This window comes from Ovis aries, chromosome 1 (assembly GCF_016772045.2).
Source record: "Ovis aries strain OAR_USU_Benz2616 breed Rambouillet chromosome 1, ARS-UI_Ramb_v3.0, whole genome shotgun sequence".
NCBI classification, from domain to species: domain Eukaryota; kingdom Metazoa; phylum Chordata; class Mammalia; order Artiodactyla; family Bovidae; genus Ovis; species Ovis aries.
The window spans coordinates 245,390,432-245,408,847 of record NC_056054.1 but is presented as its reverse complement, the minus strand read 5'-3'; the positions used below and the strand labels follow the sequence as shown (position 1 = coordinate 245,408,847).

General features: G+C 39.8%; 1 pseudogene; it reads left to right on the top strand.

Annotated features, from left to right (window-relative positions):
• The first annotated feature begins 1,043 nt into the window (after positions 1-1,043).
• LOC101105302 (gamma-enolase-like) overlaps positions 1,044-18,416 on the top strand; it is a 32,414-nt pseudogene continuing 15,041 nt past the window's right edge.

The window sequence follows — 18,416 nt, the reverse complement described above, 5'->3', positions numbered from 1 at the left end:
TAAAGTGGTCTGGTATTCCCATCTCTTTATGAATTTTCTACAGTTGCAGTCCTTACCGCTTTATGAGAAGCAGGGCAGTGGGCAGAAGCAGAAAGAACCCAAAATCTTGACCTGTTTTCAGTGCCAAGTTGTGGTAAAACCTTGACCATGTCAACTAAAGGTTCCTGAGCGTCATCATCAACATTTGTAAATTTATAATACACGTTTTGGTGTTGGAAAACCAAATAAAATAACCTGTATAAAAGCTGGCAGCTGTATCACTTACTAGCACAAGTGTAGAAACGAGCATTCAGAGCAGGTAAACAAGACATAAAGATTCTGTTGATATATTATTGTATGTTGATCTCTGATTGGCCTATTAGACTTAAAGGCAATTTCCAGGTGGTTTTTCCATTTGTACTTGGTGTCTAATCATTCTGATTAAGTCATGGCTGTGATGGCTGCTGCTCAAACATGTCCTTTGGTTGTACTGATAAATGTATAATTAAAATAAAAAGGAAATGAAAGTATCATTCAGTTTATAAAATTCTATCTTACTCTTCATCACAAGTACATTGTATTGTTATTTATTTTGTGTGTGTATCCAGTTTCTCAATTAAATTGGTTAGTGTTTGAGGGCAGAATTTGGGATCTTATGCTATGTGGACCTCCTCTATCTGTACCTGGAGAAGGGAATGGCAGCCCACTCCAGTATTCTTGCCTGGAGAATTCCATGAACACAGGAGACTGACGGGCTACAGTCCATGGGGTCCCAGAGTTGGACACAACTTAGCGACTGAACAACAATCTGTACCAGATTCTTATTAAAATTTGGTGATGGTCAAAATCAATAACTTGGTGCATAAGACATGGCACAGTTCACCTAAACTGTGCCTGATATTTAGCTAGCAGTGTCTCATTTTGGGCTAAGCTGTGTCCACTCTAAATTCATATGTTGAAATCCCAACTCCTTGTCATTTCAGAATGTGACTGTATGTGGAGATAGAATCTTTATGGAGATGATCAAGTTGAAATGAGGTCATTAGAGTGGGCCCTAATGCAACATGACTGATGTCCTCTTAAGAAGGGGAAATTTGGACATGGAAGTGCACAGAAAGGTAAGAAAATAGGAAGAGATGTAGGGAGAATGCTGCTGCTAAGGCGCTTCAGTCACTTCCGACTCTGTGCGACCCCATAGACGGCAGCCCACCAGGCTCCCCCGTCCCTGGGATTCTCCAGGCAAGAACGCTGGAGTGGGTTGCCGTTTCCTTCTCCAATGCATGAAAGTGAAAAGGGAAAGTGAAGTCGCTCAGTCGACCCCATGGACTGCAACCTACCAGTCTCCTCCATCCATGGGATTTTCCAGGCAAGAGTACTGGAGTGGGGTGCCATTCCCTTCTCCGAGAATACAGCCATCTAAAACCAAGGAAGGAGGCCTGGGACATATTCTCCCTTGGAGCCCTCAGATGGAATCAACCCTGGTGACATCTTAAGTTTGGATTTCTAGCCTCCGTAACTGTGAGCCAACACATTTCTGCTGTTTAAGTCACCCAGTCTGTAATGCTTTGTTATGGCAGCTCTAGCAAACTAATACATGTCTTAGGATGACAGAGTGTTGCTCAGCACCGCTTGTTACATGCAGAGAGGAATTGTGTATCACCTGAGAACTCACTGGTGATAATCACAATGTTCAATACAAATTAAAGAAATTGTCCATGTGAGGCCTCTATGCATCTTCTCCCTGATGCCCTATTTGATAGGTATCTGGAAGAAAATAAAGCTATTTCTCAATTCATATCTTTCTCATCTGAGAAAAAGAAGAGATTGGAGACTCAGTGATAGTTCTCATTTTCAATGTGGATTGTGTTCCTTTTTCTAAGAATCCTTTTTAATCACAGGGACAGCTTTTTGGCAAAGGGGTGGAATATGTGTTTCATAGTAAGAGCAAACATTGCTTGATGAGTTGGTACCAGTGTGGGTAATTTGCATCAGTGTGATCTTCTGCATGACAATAAGGTTAAATAATGAGTGGTGAAAATCTATTTTTTACTCATCCTCTGTACAAAAGTGAAAGCTTTCAGATAGTTAAAGGGGACATTTGGACACCATAATAAGACCTCTTATTCCAGGTTAAGTCTGATCCACAACAGGGGGCCACAATTGTGCATTTTGGATAAGTTTTAGTGTCCTTTTACTTTTGAGATTCTGAAGATACCTCTTTCCATTGCTTTCCCTTGCTGCAGTGAATAGCTAGCAAATGCCATGAAAATTAATGCCGGCACTGGTTAAAGACATGTTGAATGAGATGAGTACCTGTGAAACCGCCTGAGGCTAATTTCATTATCAAACTCGGAGTCTAATTACTGGCCTAGTTATGTTTAAAGGTATGGTAGCAGTATTTCTTTCTGTATAATTGCAAGTGTTGCTTTGCTTACTAATTTTTGGGGGGATTTTTAATATTTTTTTGGCTGCACTGTGCAGCTTGTGGGATCTTAGTTCCCCAACCAGGGATCAAACCTGGGCTCTCACTTGTGAAAGTGCAAAGTCCTAGCCACTGGACTGCTAAGGAAGTCCCTACTCACTAGTTTTTAAGAAAGGAAAATTGTGAGAAATTAAAATCTTGTGGAATCCCAGTGAAAATGACACAAATTCTTTTTGCCGGGGCTTGCAGAATCACCAGATGTTAATAAAGAAGACATAATATTGCAATTCAGGAGATGCAGGTTCCATCACTGGGTTGGGAAGATCCCCTGGAGGAGGAAATGGCAACCCATTCCAGTATTCTTGCCTGAAAAATCCCAAGGACAGAGGAACCTGGTGATCTATAGTCCATAGGATCACAAGGAGTTGGACACGACTGAACAACTGAGCACCTGAGCACAATATTGTAATTATGACATAATATTGTAGTTTTTCTAATAAATAAATAGGCACATGTGCACGTGTATATGCATTGCATGCTTAAACATTATGGAGAAATTCACTTGATCATGATTCTAGAATCTACCCAAGTTTTCTTTAAGGAAAATGAGGGAGAGGAGAGAGCAGGCAGTAGTGTCAGAATGGAAAGAAGCACTCCTTTGTAAAAAGCCACTGGGCTGTAAGTGTGGGTTAGAATTATATTCAACTAGAATGTATACTCTTCACCCTTCAGTTGTTGTTATTTGGGGAAAAAAAATGTGCTAAATCTAAGATGATGAAATAAATCTTTCTCTCCTCCTGCAGGTTCTTTGGATGAGCTAGTTTAGAAATAGCAGTCTTTGGAAACTATGACTAATCATGAAATGTAGTAATTAAGTTTTATAGAAAGATGTTGTAAGGAATGAGATGATAGATATGAAAACACCATAAATTCTTAAGGAGAAAGTTATTACTAGAGTGGGTTTCTTTATACATCTGGGTAGCTTACTTCCTGGTTTCAACATTTTGTGGATGCGGGATTCATTAAGGAAGCATGGCTTTGCTTGATTTGTTTTTAGAGGAAAAAGAGTTGTGTTTAATTTAAAATATTAAAAAAATGCTCACGATGTAAAGTCAAATCAGGATGAATCTTGGGACCTCCCTGGAGGTCCAGTGGTTGAGAATACACCTTCCAACGTAGGAGATGCAGGCTTGATCTCTGGTCAAGGAACTAAGATCCCACATACTGCGGGACAACCAATCCCGTGTGCCACAACTAGAGAGCCTGCATGCCACAGCTGCTGAACCTGAATGCTATGGTGCCTTTGCACCACAACACGAGACGGCCACGTGCTGCAACTAGAGAAAACCTGTGGGCTGCAATGAAGACCCAGCGCAGCCAAAATAAAAAAACAAAACAACAACAATAAAGTATTTGTCTTGCATGAGATAAGAGGAGTGTCTCGAGAAATTATAGTTTATTCTGTCACTGTTGAGGTGAAAACAAGGCTGGAAACCCAGATCAGCAGGTTGTCCACATACTATTATGACATAGTGAGCTTTGGGGTAAACAGACAGTGGTCACTTGCTGGCTGTCTGCATTTGGGCAAGTTATTTAACTTTTTTGAGCTTCGGTGTACTCAGCTATACAAAGGAGATGTTATGGTGGTGGTTTAGTCACCAAATCATGTCCGACTGTTTGCCACCCATGAATTATAGCCTGCCCAGCTCCTCTGCCATTTCCTTCTCTAGAGGATCTTCCCAACCCAGGGTTCAAACCTTGATTTCCTGCTTTGCAGGCAGATGCTTCACTGACTGAGCTACTAGGGAACATATAAAGACAGGATAATTTTGTCTTATCCATGCTCAAATGATGTCCTGAGAGCCCGTGGCTATTAGTAGAGGTTCAAAAGCTGGCTTTGGAAATTTCTTGCTCTAGGTTTTACATCCTTGGTGGGAAACATTATAGAATGGGAAGAAAAGTCATAGAACCGCTCCTGTGAAGGCTGCAACATTTAAACCAGGAAAACCTTCCCCAATCCACTTTATTTGCCAGGAGACTGTCAAAGAGCAGCCTTTTTTAGAGAGAACATTTGACTGTGGAGTTTCCTTATGCAAACCATTGCATGGAGGAGAAAAAAATGAGGATTTTAAAAATGTACACTCTTTTACTTCATCTATACTCCATATGTGACTTTGCTTTCTGTCAAAGTAATAAATATTGGGAAGTCAGAAGATTGCTTCATTAAACTCAAGAGTATTTAAACTTTCTCTTTTGTTTTGGGACTGCTTTAGTCTCTGATAAGAATGCTAATTTCTAGGAAGGCAACTAGATCTAATTTAGGAGATAAAGGGCAGCTCTCTGACAGAAAATTGCCATCTGATGGTAGAATTTTCCATTCATTCAGTAGAACTTATTTCATCCTTTCACATTAGTGTAGTCTTTGGAACATCAGAGTCTGACAAAATGCCAAGAGACAATTTTTAGATACAGTGTATGTTTGGCAGAAGGAATTACACGATATATTTAATTATATAAATAAAATGCTATTTCTTTGAATATGGAAATTTTCAACTATTTGAAGAAAAAGTCTCTCTCCCAACCCCCACCCTTCTGTCTTCTTATAATAGCATTTTGTAATTTAATCAACTTGTATCCATTCCTTGAACAGAAACAGATCAGCACAAAGAAATTTATGACTTGTTTCTTATTGCATCACTCATTAGCCTTAATTTGATTGTCTTTGTCTTTCCTTAGAGATTCTACCAAAAAGGTAAGCCTCGTAGGGAAACAAAGTTTCCTATACACATTGTGTTTACAAGGGTGTTGCTGAAGGATGGTATCTCTTACAACACATATTTTACAACAGGTATGTTTGGACCTAGCCACATCCTTTCTCATCTCTGGGCTTTATCTGCTTTTTTACTTAGGAATAGAAAGAAGAAAGAACAACTTTTCTCAGTATTAGACTGGTTCAATTAACTATTTATTTTTGTAAGTATTTACATAAATCTTTGAAAAACGCTATATAACTTCTCTTCAAGAAAATAATTACAAGCAGCCTCTTACTTAGTTGGGTGTAGCTGGAGTGCTATTCATAATTATATATTCCAAGCTCCTCTAATAGTTGATACAAAAGGGATTCAAAAGGATGGAGACACCTGTGTAAAGGCATGAATTAAGCCAGTAAAAAGGCTGAAATTAAATGTCAAAGTCTCAGGTCGGTACCCCTTCCTAGAAACCATTTTATCTTAGAGTGGAGATTTGAGTGTTATTGTGTCAAGACAGATTCATTTCATGAGAAAATTCATATTTGGGGAAAGAATGTAAGGTCTCATATGTCCTTGACAACAGATATTTTTCTGGAGCTTGAGAAGTGTAACAAAGGCTTGGCTCTGATCTTTTCCTAAAAAATCAGCTCTCTCATCCATTGTTAACCTTACGAGCTTCAATTCCATGCCTAGCATGGTCCAGGTCTGTGCTCAGTCTAACAGTTCAGTTCAGTTCAGTCGCTCAGTCGTGTCTGACTCTTCGTGACCCCATGGACTGCAGCATGCCAGAGTCCCAGAGTCTACTCAACTCATCTCCATTGAGTCGGTGATGCCATCCAACCGTCTCATCCTCTGTGGTCCGCTTCTCCTCCCACCTTCAGTCTTTCCCAGCATCAGAGTATTTTTAAATGAGTCAGCTTTTTGCATCAGGTGGCCAGAGTGCTGGAGTTTCAGCTTCAACATCAGTCCTTCCAATGAACACTTGGAACTGATCTCTTTTAAGATGGACTGGTTTGATCTCCTTGCAGTCCAACGGACTTTCACCAGTCTTCTCCAACACCACAGTTCAAAAGCATCAGTTCTTTGGAGCTCAGATTTCTTTAGAGTCCAACTCTCACATCCATACATGACTACTGGAAAAACCATAGCCCTGACAAGATGGACCTTTGTTGGCAAAGTATTGCCTCTGCCTTTTAATATGCTGACTAGGTTGGTCATAACTTTTCTTCTAAGGAGTAAGCATCTTTTAATTTTATGGCTGTAGTCATCATCTGCATTGATTTTGGAGCCCCCCAAAATAAAGTCAGCCACTGTTTCCACTGTTTTCCCATCTATTTGCCATGAAGTGATGGGATCAGATGCCATGATCTTCGTTTTCTGAATGTTGAGCTTTAAGCCATCTTTTTCACTCTCCTCTTTCACTTTCATCAAGAGGCTCTTTAGTTCTTCACTTTCTGCCATAAGGGTGGTGTCATCTGCATATCTGAGGTTATTGATATTCTCTCAGAAATCTTGATTTCAGCTTGTGTTTCATCCAGCCCAGCATTCTCATGATATACTCTGCATATAAGTTAAATAAGCAGAGTGACAGTATACAGCCTAATGTAATCTTTTTCCTATTTGGAACCAGCCTGTTGTTCCATGTCCAGTTCCTACTGTTGCTTTCTGACCAGCATACAGATTTCTCAAGAGGCAGGTCAGGTGGTCTGGTATTCCCGTCTCTTGAAGAATTTTCCACAGTTTATTGTGATCCACACAGTCAAAGTCTTTGGCATAGTCAATAAAGCAGAAAATAGATGTTTTTCTGGAACTCTCTTGCTTTTTTGATGATCCAGCAGATGTTGGCAATTTGATCTCTAGTTCCTCTGCTTTTCCTAAAACCAGCTTGAACATCTGGAAATTCACAGTTCACATATTGCTGAAGTCTGGCTTGGAGAATTTTGAGCATTACTTTCCTAGTGTGTGAGATGAGTGCAGTTGTCCTTTGGCATTGCCTTTCTTTGGGATTGGAATGAAAACTGACCTTTTCCAGTCCTGTGGCCACTGCTGAGTTTTCCAGATTTGCTGGAATATTGAGTGCAGCACTTTCACAGCATCATCTTTCAGGATTTGAAATAGCTCCACTGGAATTCCATCACCTCCACTAGCTTTGTTGATAGTGATGCTTCCTAAAGCCCACTTGACTTCATATTCCAGGATATCTGGCTGCAGGTGAATGATCACACCATCGTGATTATCTGGGTCATGAAGATCTTTTTTGTACACATCTTCTGTGTATTCTTGCCATCTCTTCTTAATATCTTCTGCTTCTGTTAGGTCCCTACCATTTCTGTCCTTTATTGAGCCCATCTTTGCATGAAATGTTCCCTTGGTGTCTCTGATATTTTGAAGAGATCCCTCGTCTTTCCCATTCTAATCTTTTCCTCTATTTCTTTGCATTGATCGCTGAAGAAGGCTTTCTAATCTCTCCTTGCTGTTCTTTGGAACTCTGTATTAAGATGGGTATATCTTTCGTTTTCTCCTTTGCTTTTCGCTTCTCTTCTTTTCACAGCTATTTGTAAGGCCTCCTCAGACAGCCATTTTGCTTTTTTTGCATTTCATTTTCTTGGGGATGGTCTTGATCCCTGTCTCCTGTACAATGTCATAAACTTTCATCCATAGTTCATCAGGCATTCTGTCTACCAGATCTAGTCTTAAATCTATTTCTCACTTCCACTGTATAATCATAAGGGATTTGATTTAGGTCATACCTGAATGGTCTAGTGGTTTTCCCTACTTTCTTCAATTTAACCTGAATTTGGCAATAAGGAGTTCATGATCTGAGCCACAGTCAGCTGCTGGTCTTGTTTTTGCTGATTGTATAGAGCTTCTCCATCTTTGGCTGCAAAGAATATAATCAATCTGATTTTGGTGTTGACCATCTGGTGATGTCCATGTGTAGAGTCTTCTCTTGTGTTGTTGAAAGAGGGTGTTTGCAACGCCCAGTGCATACTCTTCGCAAAATTCTGTTAGCCTTTGTCCTGCTTCATTCTGTATTCCAAGGCCAAATTTGCCTGTTACTCCAGGTGTTTCTTGACTTCCTACTTTTGCATTCCAGTCCCCTATAATGGAAAGGACATCTTTTTGGGTGTTAGTTCTGAAAAGTGTTGTAGGTCTTCATAGAACCATTCAACTTCAGCTTCTTCAGCATTACTGGTCAGGGCATAGACTTGAATTACCATGATATCGAACGGTTTGCCTTGGAAGCAAACAGAGATCATTCTGTCGTTTTTGATGCTGCAGCCAAGTACTGCATTTCAGTCTCTTTTGTTGACTATGATGGCTACTCCATATCTAGTAAAGGATTCTTGCCCACAATAGTAAATATAATGGTCATCTGAGTTAAATTCACCCATTCCAGTCCATTTAAGTTCACTGATTCCTAAAATGTCAATGTTCAACTATTGTCATCTCCTGTTTCACCACTTCCAATTGGCTTTGATTCATGGACCTGACATTTCAGATTCCTATGCAATACTGCTCTTTACAGCATCGGACCTTGCTTCTATCACCAGTCCCACCCACAACCGGGTGTTGTTTTTGGTTTGGCTCCATCCCTTCATTCTTTCTTGCGTTATTTCTCCACTCTTCTCCAGTAGTATATTGGGAACCTACCAACTTGGGGAGTTCCTCTTTCAGTGTCCTATATTTTTGCCTTTTCATACTGTTCATGGGGTTCTTGAGGCAAGAATACTGAAGTGGTTTGCCATTGTCTTCTCCAGTGGACCACCATTTGTCAGAACTCTCCACCAAGACCCGTCCATCTTGGGTGGCCCTACACAGCATGGCTTAGTTTCATTGAGTTAAAAAACACAATCTGGAATCAAGATTGCCAGGAGAAATATCAATAACCTCAGATATGCAGATGACACCACCCTTATGGCAGAAAGTGAAGAGGAGCTAAAAAGCCTCTTGATGAAAGTGAAAGAGGAGAGTGAAAAAGTTGGCTTAAAGCTCAACATTCAGAAAATGAAGATCATGGCATCTGGTCCCATCACTTCATGGCAGATAGATGGGGAAACAGTGGAAATAGTGGCAGACTTTATATTTTGGGGCTCCAAAATCACTGCAGATGGTGACTGCAGCCATGAAATTAAAAGACGCTTACTCCTTGGAAGAAAAGTTATGACCAACCTAGATAGTATATTCAAAAGCAGAGACATTACTTTGCTGACTAAGGTCCGTCTAGTCAAGGCTATGGTTTTTCCAGTGGTCATGTATGGATATGAGAGTTGGACTATGAAGAAGGCTGGGCGCCAAAGAATTGATGCTTTTGAACTGTGGTGTTGGAGAAGACTCTTGAGAGTCCCTTGGACTGCAAGGAGATCCAACCAGTCCATTCTGAAGGAGATCAGCCCTGGGATGTCTTTGGAGGGAATGATGCTAAAGCTGAAACTCCAGTACTTTGGCCACCTCATGTGAAGAGTTGACTCATTGGAAAAGACTCTGATGCTGGGAGGGATTGGGGGCAAGAGGAGAATGGGATGACAGAGGATGAGATGGCTGGATGGCATCATGGACTCGATGGACATGAGTCTGATTGAACTCTGGGAGCTGGTGATGGACAGGGAGGCCTGGTGTGCTGCGATTCATGGGGTCGCAAAGAGTCGGACACAACTGAGCGACTGAACTGAACTGAGACAAGGTTGTATCCATGTGATTAGATTGGTTAGTTTTTTGTGATTGTGGTTTTAGTCTGTCTGCCCTCTGATGCCCTCTCTCAGCACCTACCGTCTTACTGAGGTTTCTCTTACCTTGAACGTGGGGTATATCCTCAAGGTTGCAGCTACTGACCTTGGACATAGGGTATCTCCTCTGGGCCGCACAGTCTCGCAGAGTCAGAGGCAAATAAGACTCTATTGAAGACCTCAAGAAGGTTACAATTTACCACTGGTCTCTAACTATCCTTCCTCTCACTTAATGGTGCAGGAAAAGATACTAAAACTTTTAGTTATATGTGTTTTCTAAAAATAAGAAAAACATTGGCTTTGTGAAACATATAACCCATGGATCAAAGTAGTCCAGGTAAATGATGTGTAAATCAACAAACTTGCTTTGAAGATAGATATGCAAAAATTTTTACTAATAAGAATGTATGAAAAAAAAACAGAATGTATGACCAAAAATGTCTGGAGATAGTACACAGTGAGAACAACAAATAGCCTAGTGAATTTGGAGGTTGCTATCAAGGTGATAGTTTTTTGGAACTGATTTTAATATTATAAATGATTGATTTTCAAATTGAGAGGGGAAGTCTCCCATAGTAGATCATCATATATATATATATATATATATATATATATATATATAGATAGATAGATAGATAGATAGATAGATATATGATGATATATATATATATCCCCTGGAGAAGGGATAAGAATACTCCAGTATTCTGGCCTGGAGAATTCCATGGAGTGTACAGTCCATGGGGTCGCAAAGAGTCAGATAGGACTGAGCGACTTTCACTTTCACAGATATATATATGTGCGTGCATGCTTAGACACTCAGTTATGCCCAACTCCTTGTGACCCTTTGGACTGTAGCCCTCCAGGCTCCTCTGTCTCTGGATTCTTCAGGCAAGAATACTGGAATGGGTTGCCATTTTCCTCCCCCAGGGGATCTTCCCAACCCAGGGATCAACCCCACATCTTCTGTGTCTCCTGCATTGCAGGCAGATTCTTTACCCAATGAGCCATCAGGGAAGCCATATATATGTGTGTGTGTGTGTGTACATATATATTGTATATATATATACACATATATATGCATATATTCTTTTTAATGGGAAGAGTATAGTCTGAAACAGTCCATGGGGTCGCAAAGAGTCAGACATGACTGAGTGACTTCACTGACTTCATTGATAGTTTGAAACAACTTATGTTCTGTCTTCTTGCTTGAATTCATTCTTGAAATTTAATACCCAATATATCTGTGGGATGGTGAGAATTTTTATCACTAAAAGTCATAGATGAACAAATGAGAAAGAGTTATTAAGTGCATTAAGTGAGGTTTGGAGGAAAAATGGACTTCAGAATCCATCACTGGGAGTTTCACATCTTTGCTGACCACTCTGATCAAGTCCTTGTAGTTAACTCAATTCTTTTATCTGTAAACAAGATATAGCAGTAAGGTTGTGGTGAGAATTAAAATAAAATGGAGTGCCTGAGCACATCTATACATCCTGATAGATTCAGTGTGCCTGCTTGTTGCTTAGTCATGTCCAGCTCTTTGCAATTCCATGGACTATAACTCACTAGGCTCTTCTCTCCATGGAAGAACACTGAAATGGGTGGGTTGCCTCACTCTCCTGCGGGGGATCGTCCCAGCCCAGGAATAGAACCTGTGTCTCCTGCAGGCAGATTCTTTACCACTGAGCCACCTGGGAAGCCCTGAGAGGTCCTAGAAGAGGCAACAAATATAATGTTCTTTAAAAGAACATATCTTAAGGGTTAAATACCCATCTTCACGTTAAACACTGGTTTCTAAAGATTAAAATTCCACCTGAAACTTTCAGTTCCTTATGAGTGATTTTCATGTTGCTTTAAGTTATTCACTGTGACTGCTGACATCTTGATAAGATCTTCATATTTGTTCCAGAAAGAAGCACACAAAGAAACTGGCAGCATTGTGGTGAGATGTGAAATTCTATTATGGATTTAAAAATGAGCTGAGAGATTAGTAAAACAAGGAAGAGAAAAAGGCAGGTCACAGCTTGCAACAAAATTAGTTGTACAACATCCATGCCTTCTACACTGGGACTTGAAATGTTCATATTTTCAAAGAAGTTCCTGACAAGCTGGGCAGAATGGCCAGACTGTTGACATGCCAGATGATAAATTATTTAGTCAGGGCAAAGATGAGAACAGAGCTTTAAAGACTCCCCCCCCCCCAAAAAAAAGACTCCCAGAACATATTAAAAAGATTAGATAATTGTGGAACAAACATAGTTAATTGAGCAAAATAACAGCAGGTGAAATTTGAAACAGGCAAGTACAAAGTAGGGCGCATTGAAGAATAGGATGTAAACCACTTATACACATGCTACATTCCTAATTGACTGTAAAATCTCTCAGGGCCATGAACTAACAGATACTGTGGGTCAGTTAAGAAAGTATCTTGGCTGGTACATGGAACTTTCCATAGAGTGAATGAGCATTTTCTTATTAATAGAATTATCTTCATTATTTAAAATATTATATTTGTATTTAGTATGGAACATTGCAAAGAGGAATGAGAAAATTCTTGGAAAACAACAAGTGGAACTGGGACGGAGGAAATGGGAAAGATATACAAATAAAATTTACTGGATATCTAACATGTGCCTGGCACTGGGTTACCATAGTAAATTGTATCATTTGCCCACAATTTTTGCTATTCTCTGCATTCAAGCCCTTTGTTCTGTGACTTTGCAGTTTCTCCTACCAGAGGTGGGTATATTTCCAAGCTCTTATGAATGCTCGGCTTGCCATATGGCTTGCTTGAACTACTCAGATATTAGCAGATGTGATGTGAATGGATGCTTATATGACTTGTACATGACATGGGCACGTTCTTATGCATGTCTCCCACTGCTGTCAGATCATGCTTGTGGTAGCCATTGTCTAAGAAGAATGAATGCTCCTTGTGAACCACTAAGATCTTGTAGTGATGGTTAACTTTATGTGTTGACTTGACTGGCCCATGAGTGCCCAGATATTTGGTCAAACATTGTTCTGAGTGTGTGAGAGAAGGTATTTCTGAATGAGATTGACATGTGAATCTTTGGACTGAGTGAAGGAGATTGTCCTTCCAGTGTGGGTGGGCCTCATCCAATCAGCTGAAGACCTGGATCAACCAAAAGGGCTAACACCCTGACAATTAAGATAGATCTCTTCCTACCTGACTTCTTGAGCTGGAACATCAGTCTTTTCCTGCCTGAAACATTGGCTCTTCCTGAGTCTGAAGTCTGTTGGCTTTTTGACTGGAACTATATCATCAGCTCTTCTGAGTCTCCATAATCTTCATACTCTCTCTCCATGAATATATCTGTTAATTATATGCTTATCTATCTATGTATTTATCTGTCTATGTATTGATATCCATGTATTTATCCTTATATCTATGTATCTAACTATGTATGCAGGTATGTATGTAAGAATCTATCAATCATCTGTCTCATGTTGGTTCTGCTTCTTTAGAGAACCTAAATACAAGACTTCTTTGTATACTAGCACTGAGTTGATACAGTTATAATATTTGTATCAATATGTAGTTATCTCAGTTAATTCTCATGATTATCTCCTGTGGTAAAATTTTCTCCCCTTATTAAAAAAAAAAATATATATATATGTTTAATTTTTGCCTGTGCTGCGTCGTTGCTGCTGCTCGGGCGTTTCTCTGGTTGTGGAGAGCGGGGACTGCTCTCTAGCTGAGGTGTGCAGGCTTCTCATTGCAGCGGCTTCCCTTCTCTTATGGTTCTAGGGGGCTCAGGTTTCAGTAGTTGCCACTCCTGACCTTAGAGTACGTGCTCAGTAGCTGTGGTGCATGGGCTTAGTTGCTCTGTGGCCCGTGGGATCTTCCAGGATCAGGCATTGAACCTGTGTCTCCTACTTTGGCAGGCAGATCCTTTAACACTGAGCAACCAGGGAATTCCCTCTCCATATTTCCACAGATGCCAAAATTCAGTTTCAAGTGGTTAAATGACTTGTCCAAGGTCATATAAAAAGTGTCACATGGTGGCATTGGAATTTAAATCCAAGCCTTTGTAGTTTCAAAGCCTGTGATCCTTTACATAGGCTATGTTGTTTCCCAGAACCCCGGAGAGATCACAAGCAGAGGATATTAGAAAGTCAATTATGGTGCAACTATAGTTCTTTTTGGAGGCCTGTTCTAGGCTAGGTTCAGTACTCAGCTGGACATTACTCTCTAGTGCCTCTGATGTGGGATCAGCAGTCTAGGCTGACCCAGGGGTCACTCTGTAAGAAATTACAGATGAGCACCTGGTACCTGAGTTAATTCCTGCCTAAATGAGACATAAGGAATGACCTCTCCTTTGCTTCTGTCACTGTCTGGTCTCTTTAGTCATGACATCACATGGATAAATTATGTTTTTATTTATATCCAAGTGGCCCTGGGAGAGTTTTCATTAGGAGAAATGAATGTCTCAGGCCACTTGGTATAAAACAGCTCCCTTCAAGATAGTTGAGAAGGAAAAATACTAACCAATTTCAGAGGAATCCTGGAAACTTGTACCTTGTTGATTATCTACTATATACTGCTCCAAGCTAACTGTAGTTAGTAAAGTAAGTAAATGTCACTCAGTCGTGTCCGACTCTCTGCGACCCCATGGACTGTAGCCTACCAGGTTCCTCCATCCATGGGATTTTCCAGGCAAGAATACTGGAATGCATTGCCATTTCCTTCTCCAGGAGATCTTCCCAACCCAGGGATAGAACCCAGGTCTCCCGCATTGTAGGCAGGCACTTTACCGTCTGAGCCACCAGGGAAGTCATGTTAATGTTAGTTAATGTTAGTACAAATGTGAGTTTCTGAGTAGACAAAGCCAATACACTTACTTTGTTTTTTATACTTTTGTTACATCTGATCCAACAAATTAGGTTACTTAATTCTAGATTTAATAAAAATTTCTTTTTTTTTTTCAGTTTAAGACTCCTCCTATGTTTGATATAATTTTTCTCCAGAGAATAAGATGCTGCCAACATTTATTAAACTGTAAAATTAAAATTTAAATCTTGGTTTTAATACTTGGTGATGGAGTGATTTTAATAGGGGCAGTCCTGTATTGAAGCTCAGATTTTCTTTTCTTTCTTTTTGTTTTGGTGTGTCTTTTCTTATATTACTTTATTTTTTTTTCTTCACTTTTTTTTTTCTTTTACCTTATTTTACTTTACAATACTGTATTGGTTTTGCTATCTTGACACTTAGAGTTACGTTTTCTCCCTCAAAGATTTTCTCCATGCCCAGATATATCTCTGTTTCTCTTTTAAGAATACAGAAGCCTGTTATAGAAGAAGACAGAGAGAATGTGCCCAATTCTACTAGGAATGTGAGAATAAATAGCTTATTGTTTATAACTGGAACCATGTAGCCTTGAGAAAATTGATTCTTGCATTGTGTCCATTGGACTTTTGTGAAGTGTGATTTTTAGTCAGTAGAAGGATTTTTGAAACAGACCTCTTTTTTAGAGACATTTATGTTAAAAATCTTATCAAGATTTAACAGAAAATTTGATTATCACTTATATTTTTGCATTTTCTTTTTTACTGTTTTTCTTTTCTGTTTATAAGAATAACATATGTTCATTATAGAACACTGGAAGAAAAATGGATAAAATTCATTCATATATTCATAATGTTGACGGAATGATAATGTATTGATCATTTTGTTTTTACCTTTTGTCTAGGAACATATATTTAAATACATTGCAACCGAAATATATATATTACTTTTTTTCCACTTGAGAATAGTTTCCTGGGCATTTTCCTATGTCTTCATGAACTCTTTGAAAACATTTACTTATAATTCTCATCTTGAATTTTCCTTTTTGGGGGCATGACTCTCAAATCTATCATTTCAATGTCAAGTTAACAACTTCTTAGTAATTTTCTTTTAATAAAATTTCCCTGGTTTAATTATTTTTCTTTTTTAATTTATTTGACCAGGTATTAACTGTGGTAGACAGGATCTAGTTTCCCAACAAAGGATTGAACCTGGGCCACGTGCATTGGAAGCACAGCATCTTAACCACTGGATCACCAGGGAAGTCCTTTTACTGGACATCTTGACCTGGACAATCTCCTACATATTTAACCTCAAAAGGCTGTGAAGTGTCCTCACCTCCTTCTCCTAAAATACTTTCCTTTTAAAATGCAAATTTCTCTGTTAATGGTCCTGAAATTCTCTTGAAATGCTGGGCTGGAAGAAGCACAAGCTGGAATCAAGATTGCCAGGAGAAATATCAATAACCTCAGATATGCAGATGACACCACCCTTATGGCAAAAAGTGAAGAGGAGCTAAAGAGCCTCTTGATGAAAGTGAAAGAGGAGAGTGAAAAACTTGGCTTAAAACTCAACATTCAGAAAATGAAGATCATGGCATCTGGTCCCATCACTTCATGGGAAATAGATGGAGAAACAGTGGAAACAGTGTCAGACTTTATTTTGGGGGGCTCCAAAATCACTGCAGATGGTGACTGCAGCTATGAAATTAAAAGACGCTTACTCCTTGGAAGAAAAGTTATGACCAACCTAGATAGCATATTCAAAAGCAGAGACATTACTTTGCCAACAAAGTTCTGTCTAGTCAAGGCTATGGTTTTTCCAGTGCTCATGTATGGATGTGAGAGTTGGACTATGAAGAAAGCTGAGCGCTGAAGAATTGATGCTTTTAAACTGTGGTGTTGGAGAAGACTCTTGAGAGTCCCTTGGACTGCAAGGAGATCCAACCAGTCCATTCTGAAGGAGATCAGCCCTGGGATTTCTTTTGGAAGGAATGATGCTAAAGCTGAAACTCCAGTACTTTGGCCACCTCATGTGAAGAGTTGACTCTTTGAAAAAGACTCTGATGCTGGGAGGGATTGGGGGCAGGAGGAGAAGGACGACAGAGGATGAGATGGCTGGATGGCATCACCGACTAGATGGATATGAGTTTAAGTGAACTCCAAGAGTTGGTGATGGACAGGGAGGCCTGGTGTGCTGCGATTCATGGGGTCGCAAAGAGTCGGAAACGACTGAGTGACTGAACTGAACTGAACTGAACTGAGTGTAGGCTAACAAGTTTTGAATCCTCTTGCATTTCTCTCTCCTATCCACTTGTTTCCAATTACTCATTATGCCCTAGGGTATGATCTTGGCAATGACATTCATATTCTTTCTTCCTTCCCAGTGTCATTTGGAAAATTTCTGAAGTAAAGCCCAGAGCAGGGTGATGATTGTTCCAGTGTTGTGGACATCATGGCCTTCTTCCATTGCCACCTCCTAGTGTAGGCCACCATTACTCTCCTCTGGATTATTATGATATATTTTTAACCTTTTCATACTGTTCATGGGGTTTTCGAAAGGAGACGAAAGAAGGGGACAAAAGAAGGGATCGACAGAGGATGCAATGGTTGGATGGCATCACCGACTCAATGTATATGAGTTTGAGAAAACTCTGGGAGTTGGTGATGGACAATGAGGCCTGGCATGCTGCAGTCCATGGGGTCACAAAGAGTTGGACATGAGTGAGGGACTGAATTGAACTTGTAACCAGATTCTAGATCACAGCAAAGCAAGCTCATAAGTCCTTGAGGAATCATAAAATATTAGAGATGAAAGAAGCTTTCATCTAGGAAAGAAAATAAGGTTTAGAATGATTAATTTTCTTGATCTCAAATAACTGTAAGTAGAGTTAGAACTGGGCTTCCTTACTCTCGTTTTAGAATTCTTTAAATTCTGTCACATCTTCTCCAGAGCTTTTTAATGAGTGTTAAGTAAACACCAGCATCCTTAGCCAGCAATTCAAGGTCCTACACAATATGACTCCCAGTTCACACTTCCAGCTCAGTCACAGCCTACCATGTCCTGCCCAAACTCACCTCCATTTGTTGACAAGCTCCTTGTTATTCAAAGATAAGGTGTAACGTAGCCTCTCCAGTCATGTCTTTCTTGAAGATTCCTGTTGAATTACCTTTTAATTTGCCCTCTACACATCATTTGAGTGTATGGTAGTTGTCAGTTCCTGGAAATGTAGATTTTACATAAAACCATAGATTGCAACATCTCTTCTGAGTTCCATGCTCCTTAAGGACAAAAATAATGAGTTCTTAATCATTGCTTCATTCAAAACACATAGAATACAGCCTTCTGTGTAGTTCAGAATCATGAAATCTTTTTTTTTATGAATTAAAAAATTTTTTGGTCACTATGTGCTGCATCATGACAAACAAAGCTAGTGGAGGTGATGGAATTCCAGTTGAGCTATTTCAAATCTTAAAAGATGATGCTGTGAAAGTGCCGCACTCAATATGCCAGCAAATATGGACAACTCAGCAGTGGCCACAGGACTGGAAAAAGTCAGTTTTCATTCCAATCCCCAAAAAAGGCAATGCCAAAGAGTGCTCAAATTACTGCACAATTGCACTCATCTCACATGCTAGTAAAGTAATGCTCAAAATTCTCCAAGCCAGGCCTCAACAATACATGAACCATGAACTTTCAGACGTTCAAGCTGGATTTAGAAAAGGCAG